The 7,814-nt window shown below is 39.7% G+C and overlaps 2 pseudogenes across 2 annotated transcripts; both read left to right on the plus strand.

Annotated features, from left to right (window-relative positions):
- Positions 1-605: 605 nt before the first annotated feature.
- On the plus strand, positions 606-1,778 carry LOC100957862 (annotated as a pseudogene). Its single transcript, XR_002774450.1, has one exon. The product of XR_002774450.1 is annotated as a serine/threonine-protein kinase Nek7 pseudogene (transcript).
- Positions 1,026-2,083, plus strand: LOC111726747 (annotated as a pseudogene). The gene has a single exon (XR_002774449.1). The product of XR_002774449.1 is annotated as a serine/threonine-protein kinase Nek7 pseudogene (transcript).
- Positions 2,084-7,814: the final 5,731 nt, after the last annotated feature.

The raw sequence follows: 7,814 nt of genomic DNA on the forward strand, positions 1-7,814 counted from the left end.
TCACAGCTCACAGCAACCTCCAACTCCTGAGTTCAAGCGAGTCTCCTGCCTCAGCCTCCCAAGTAGCTGGGACCACAGGCACCCACCACAATACCCAGCTAGTTTTTTGGTTGCAGCCGTCATTGTTGTTTAGTTGGCCCAGGCTGGATTCGAACCGGCCACCTTAGGTGTATGTGGCTGGCGCCTTAGCCACTTGAGCCACAGGTGCTGAGCCTTCTACTATCAGTTATTATGATGCCATTGCACTCTAGCCTGGGGGAGCAAGACACCATCTCTAAAAAAAATAAAAGAAAGCATGAAGGAGTGGCTTATGCCTGTGATCCCAGCACTCTGGGAGGCCAAGGCGGGCAGATTGCCTAAGTTCAGGAGTTTGAGATCAGCCTGAGCAAGAGCGAGACCCCATCTCTACTAAAAATAGTAAAAAAAACCAGCCAGGTGTTGTGGCGGACACTTGTAGTCACTGATACTCAGGATGCTAAGGCAAGAGTTGCTTGAGCCCAGGAGTTTGAGGTTGCTGTAAGCTGTGATGCCATGGCACTGTACGCAAGGTGACAGAGTGAGACTCCGTCAGAAAAAATAAAAATAAATAGGCGGGAGGAGGAGCGGGAGCTGCGGGAGGATGGGCCGCCGCTAGGCTCGCACTCGGGACGCGCCTCGCCGAGCGCAGGGTGGGTGCCCGCGCCTGCAGCGTCCGCAGTGGGCGGCGCGGCCGGAGGTGGCTGAGGCTCCGGGCCTCGCAGCCACAGCCCCCGGCCCAGCGAGCTTTTACGCGGCGGCGCCTGGCCGAGCCGCCCGCCCGCCCGCCGTGGGTGCCTCGCGGGCAGGAGAACGGAAAACTCCCAACTTCCTGAGTTTTAAAGTTACTGTTGCTTCAGACAATGGATGAGCGATCTCAAGGAATGCAAGGGCCACCTGTTCCTCAGTTCCAGCCACAGAAGGCCTTACGACCTGATATGGGCTATAACACATTAGCCAGCTTTCGAATAGAAAAGAAAATTGGTCGCGGACAATTTAGTGAAGTTTATAGAGCAGCCTGTCTCTTGGATGGAGTACCAGTAGCTTTGAAAAAAGTACAGATATTTGATTTAATGGATGCCAAAGCACGTGCTGATTGCATCAAAGAAATAGATCTCCTCAAGCAACTCAACCATCCAAATGTAATTAAATATTATGCATCATTCATTGAAGATAATGAACTAAACATAGTTTTGGAATTAGCAGATGCTGGTGATCTATCCAGAATGATAAAGCATTTTAAGAAGCAAAAGAGGCTAATTCCGGAAAGAGCTGTCTGGAAGTACTTTGTTCAGCTCTGCAGCGCGTTGGAACACATGCATTCTTGAAGAGTCATGCACAGAGATATAAAACCAGCTAATGTGTTCATTACAGCCACTGGGGTGGTGAAACTTGGAGATCTTGGGCTTGGCCGGTTTTTCAGCTCCAAAACCACAGCTGCACATTCTTTAGTGGGTACACCTTATTACATGTCTCCAGAGAGAATACATGAAAATGGATACAACTTCAAATCTGACATCTGGTCTCTTGGCTGTCTGCTGTATGAGATGGCTGCATTACAGAGTCCTTTCTATGGTGACAAAATGAATTTATACTCGCTGTGTAAGAAGATAGAACAGTGTGACTACCCACCTCTTCCTTCAGATCACTATTCAGAGGAACTACGACAGTTAGTGAATATGTGCATCAACCCAGATCCCGAGAAGCGACCAGACATCACCTACGTTTATGATGTGGCTAAGAGAATGCACGCGTGCACCGCGAGCAGCCGAACAGTGCAAGACCATGAGGAACAGCATACAAATAATTTAAAGTATTGTCGTGCAAATCATACCTCCCCGTTTATGTCTGGGTGTTAAGATTAATATTCAGAGCTCATGTGCTTTGACTCCTTAACCAGTTTTCACATAAGCTTCATTTTGTACCAATGTAAATCACCTTGTAACCCCCAAATGACTTTGGAAAAATCAAATTGCATGTTTGGAGAATAAAAGAAACAGGATGGTTTTCAATAGATAAAGGTTTATAGAATCGTTTAGAGTTTTCTGCAGATAAATTGTGTTCAGATATGGAAGGGGCAGCTTGGCACACATCAGGATAGACTCGAAACCCGAGGAACAGTACCTGAACAGGTTGTAATTCTAGAATATGTTTAATGAAATGAAAAATGGCCATTACTACAGCCGGAATTGTTAGGAGATTAACATTTCTAATGAGAAGCTTTCGAGCAGAGTACTGTATTTGTGCACGAAGATGACCGAGATGGTAATGCTTTGTTTAGTGTAAGGAAATGGGCAGAGTTTAGCTGACGCTGTCGTGCAGATGTGTTTTTCCCTGAATACCTTCATATCAGTGGAGACCAGTTCCTCACAGAAGTGTGAAGGGAAAAAGCCAAGAGGCAGTCACTGTTTAAGGACAGGCCGCACCAAAATACCCTGAGATGGATCGTCCTGCCAACGTGAGAACCTCGTGCTCAGAGAACACCTCCCCTTAGCCTATGGAACTGCTGGGTTTGTTTTTCATATGCTCCTTTGAATTATTTTCAAGTCTTATGTAATTTTAAAAATGCATAAAGAGCAAAAAGTATAAACTCTTGTATTTCAAGATTTGGTCAGTCACACATGGTACCAGAAGAGTGATTTTATTTTGGAATTAGACAAAGGAAATCTGGTTGGGTTTCTTTTGTTTTGTTTTCGTTTTATGAGGGCTGAATGCATTGTTTCTCCCAAATTCTTGTGACTTTTAACCTTGACAGTGATCACCCACAGACTTACCTCCAGAAATGCAAGAATTGTTGTTGTTGACCATTAACATCTGCTCATTTTGACGTAATGGAATTGACTCCGATGGGATGTTCTCTGGTGGGAACAGACGCTGTCCTTTTTCTTGCAATCGTTAAGAGTACATGGATCTAAAATTCATTAGCTTGACCCCTCCACACTGACTTTTAAGTAAAGATTTAAGCTTTTCTTCTCAGTGAATGTATCTGCTAGAAGGAAATAGCTAGAAAGCATTTAATGATCAGGGAAAGCATTATTTTCTACTTGTGGAAACTTTCTGTTTTGGATATTATATCTTTTTTTTTTTTTTTAATCTAAGTGTTCATATTTTTCCTGAGGAAACCACTGTGTAAAAACCAAATTTTAATTTTTAATGGGATCATTTCAAAGAATTATGAAGATGATTAGAAGTTCTAATTTTTATAATCACCTATAAGATGTTCTCTTTTTATTTTTGTTTATAAGTAAATTTTATATTAAGTTAAACATTTGAATTAATTTCAGAAGCAGTGATATGAAAGATATGTCTGATTCTAAACCTTCTTTAGACATTGGTACCTGTTACCCAGGGGAAAATGTGGGGTAACTTTGTTTTGCATAGTGAGGTTTAGAAATTGTGGATAAAGAGTATCTCTGTATAAATAAAGTGCTCAACAATGTGCAATGATTGTAAATTTAGTAAGATACTACAACCATTTCATGAATGCTTTACCATTCTATATAGTATCTATTACAACACACCTCTCTTTGATCCATATACTTTAGGTGTTGCTGTTAACTTTTACCATATTTATTTTAACCAAAATGTTATTCACATTAACTGTTAATTCTTTAAAACGAATGTATTATGTTCATAACCCACAAATGCATAATTACCCTGTGCTTCATATTTTAATAGTACTGTAATATGGACATCTTTTGTGAAACTTGTATTTTGTTATGCTTTAAATACACAGACAAAAAATACTGTTACTAGCTTTGAAAATTATACATCCTAATATAAATAAAAATATGAAAATAAAAAATAAATAAAAATAAATAAATAAATAAATAAATAAAACACAATGGAAGCTGTTTGCAATATATTAAGTTATAAAAGCGGATAATAAAACTTTATATTGTATGGAGTCATTTTTATAAACATACACATTTACCTATAATAAAAATAGAAACATATTAGCCTAAAAAGATTAAATAAGAAAATGTATATAAAATACTTAGAACACTGCCTTGTCAAAAGAAATATTTAATAGGGGTTCCCGATGCTGAAGTGACAAGGATACAGGGACCTCTCTGCAGCCAGTTCTGTCCTGCAGCTCCCTAACCACCATGTTCCAGAGCTGCTGCTCCTGCCACCACACTCACTGGCGTCCCCTTTGTCATCATGCCCCCTTCAAACACACACTCATTATTAATCAAGGATTTTCCCTAATCAAGAGCTGTACCTCTTCCAAATTTCAATAGGCCAGAACAGGATATAAAATTTACCAAGAAATCTGGCAGACCTTACGGCTGTTTAAAAATCAAAACAACACTGTATAGACTTTGAGTTTCCTAAGAGAAAAATAAATGCTTAGTGTTACCTGTGGATGTCAGCTTACATCTTCCCAGCAGTCTCATCTAGATTTACAAAAGAATGTACATTTATTTGGGGTTATAGCTGAAAGATGCATAAGAGATCACCTAAGGAAGACTCAGGGGGAAACTATGGCAATGTCATATCTACATCTAAGTCTAGCTCTGCCACCATCTAAGAGTGGCTCTGGGCAAGTCACCCTCTCACACCCCCCTCTTTGTATGCAGTAATATTATTTGCCTGCTTGTTAATGGTGCCTGGCAAAGCATGTACTCAATAAATAATAGCTATTATTATTATTATTATTTGAGACAGAGTCTCACTTTGTTGCCCTGGTATGGTGCCATGACATCATAGCTCGCAGCAACCTCAGACTCTGGGCTCAAGTGATCCTCTTGCCTCAGTCTCCCAAGTAGCTGAGAATTCACCCACACACCACAATGCCCAGCTGGATTTTCTATTTTTAGTAGAGACAGGGTCTCACTCTTACTCGGGTGGTCTTGAACTCTTGAGCTTAAGCAAATTACCCACCTTGGCCTCCCAGAGGGCTGGTATTACAGCCACCATGCCTAGCTAATAATAGCTATTATTATTAGCACAATCCTACCATTTGCACAGGAAAGAACTGAGGTCCAAGAGGCCCCAGATCACACAGTTGGTCCATAATTGAACTAGGACTAGATGTCAGTGCTCATTCCTGTACACTTACACAATTTTACAACAATATTATTACACAGTAGACTTTCACAACTTTTCTGTAATTCTGTAAGTTCCTACGGATTCTTCAGCGTTGTGTTTATTTTGTTTGTCTTCTTGGAAAACATGGACAAATATATACATTAGGTTCAGTATGTATTTTTATTTTGTGCATATGTAGCGTTTGATATTTTATGGCAGGCTTGTGCATTTGTTAATTTAATTACGGAAATGCAATGTTGTAGACCTGTCGATGCCTGGAAAGGGGAGAAAGAACCATGTAACCACATTGTAATCCCTGTGTAGCCCATGAATATGCCACCACTGGCCACTCTGCCTTCAGAAATTCCCATATATTAATGGGTTAGGTTTTAAAAAACATTAAAAATCATTGTGAATTTATTCTTTAAATGGTTGTATCAGTTAGGGCTTTCAGTTACAAACAACAGAACTAACTCACTTTATCTAGTTTTTAACAGAGAACGATGTTCAGAGGCTAATGCCACTTGAACCAGTCCCCAAAGACCCCCAGAGCCTGTTGGCAGAGCTTCTGGGAGCAGTGAGCACACACCAGGCCTCCAGGCCTCTGATGTGCTGAGAGCTCTGTGTCTTTCAGCCAGGCTCTGCACACTCGACGGACTTGGCCCAATCCTCTTTCCTCCCAGTGTTCTCCTTTGGGTCAAAACTTTGCATGAATTCCACTAAGGCAGAATCTGGGCGTGTGCTGCATGCCTGAAAGGTGAGAGATACTGAGAGGTAAGACGTATAGGCTCTGGCTTACAGAGCAGGAAGTCTCAATGTGTGAAATTACTAACATCTAGAGAGTACTCGAAAGATTCTGAGAGGCCACAGATATGCCCAATGCACCCTGTGATGCTTATTCAAGTTTTCTTTGAAATTATATCTGATTTGTAGGCCCCCAAGTATATTTAGTACAAGCATATGAAGAGTCAGATAGTTCACCTTTCAAAGAAAAGGTAATAAGATAAATATTTCTGGGGGATTAATAGGAGCTTAAAATTCCCCTTTTTCTTCTCTTTCTCTTACAGTTTCCCTGGCTTTTCTTCCTATTCTCCCTTCTTGTTTTGTCTTTTTCTTTGAATTTATGATTTCTCTGAATGTATTTATCAAAAATGCAAATAAATGACAACTGTCACTGAATTCGAAGAAAGTATTCAGTACCAGTGCTTCATAGTATTTACTTATCTAAAATATTCCATAAGCACTTGTTATGTGCCAGGCACTTTTCTAGGGATCAGTGGTATAGCAGTGAATAAAAGAGACAAAAGTTCTTGGCATCCTAGTGGTAGAACTACAATTTTAGATTACTGCAAGACCTTACAAAAAAGAATCAATAAAGTAGTATTATTTTTTGATAAAAGAAATACAAAAGTATAGTATATAATTCAATTTTCATCAACAAAGCTCTAATGTAAGATACTCCAGACATATTTTGAAAGAAAACAAAAAGAACAACTTGCAGCTATTTTTAAAATTAGTCTCTAATGTCCTATATGTTTTTGAAAATGATTATGATGAGATTTTATTTTATTATTTCATTATAAATATGGAGTCTCACTTGTTGCCCAGGCTGGTCGCCAACTCCAGGGTCAAGTGATTCTCCCACCTCAGCCTCCCAGAGTGCTGGGATTATGGGCGTGAGCCACGGCACCCAGCTGTTAGGAAGACATAAAGTGCATAGCTGAGGAAGCAGCCCTGTAGTCTAGTCTAAAACTTTTTACTTCGGTTCTTCTTCTGTCTGCAATTTAAATGCTGTTTGTTCTGTCCTTATCCCTTTTTCTGTTTTTCTCACCTTTTTTTTTAAGTTTTTTTTTTTTTTATTGAATAGTAACTGTGTACATTTACACAGTTACATAACTGTGTGCAAGCCAACTGCACTTCTGGGGTACAGTGTGGGATTTTCACAAACAATCCGAAACACTTCCATCAAACTGGTTAACATAGCCTTCACGTAATTTTCTTAGTTATTGTGTTAAAACATTCATATTCTACTCATAGAAAGATTCACTTGTACCCTTGTAAGATAAACCACAGAAGTGAACCCTCCAATCCCCCTCCCTCCCCCATTCCCCCTCCCTCCCCTTCCCTGTATCCTTAGGTTGTTATTAGGTTTGTGACCAAGTGAAGGAACTTAACCCTGAAGCTACCTTTAAAGCCAAAATATCTAGTCTTTCATATGGAATTTTATCAATGGAAAACAAGAATGATGTCAAGCAAATCACTTAATTTATTGGAGCCTTAGTTTCTCATCTATGAAATTGGGTTAAAAATAATTCCAAATCTACGAATCTCACAAAATTGGACAGATTAATGATAAAACATATGTGAAAGTCTTTGATCACTACAGATTATACTATTATCAGAATCTAGACAGCAGTATAACAGTCGCACTGGTATCTGAAATACTGAAACAGGGAGCACAGTTAGTTCCCTTTTATCATTGAGTGATCTGACCAGAGAATAGACAGAAAAGCATCAGACATTGAGCAGTAAATAATTCCTAAGTATGAGATATTTTAGCTTTAGAAATAACTTCAGGGTTGAGTTCCTTTCCTTTGCTATAAATCCTAGCACTTATGGCAACCTGTGACCTGGTTAAAATGGAACTTTAGCCTGAAAGGGAGGAGGCCATTTTGCTCAGCAAGAAATTTATAAGAAAATGATTCTTTCTTTCTTCCTTCCTTCCCTTCCCTTCTCTTTCTTTCCCTTCCCTTCCCTTCCTTTTC

Source organism: Otolemur garnettii, unplaced genomic scaffold, assembly GCF_000181295.1.
Source record: "Otolemur garnettii isolate 467f Iridium unplaced genomic scaffold, OtoGar3 scaffold00078, whole genome shotgun sequence".
In the NCBI taxonomy this organism is placed as follows: Eukaryota; Metazoa; Chordata; class Mammalia; order Primates; family Galagidae; genus Otolemur; species Otolemur garnettii.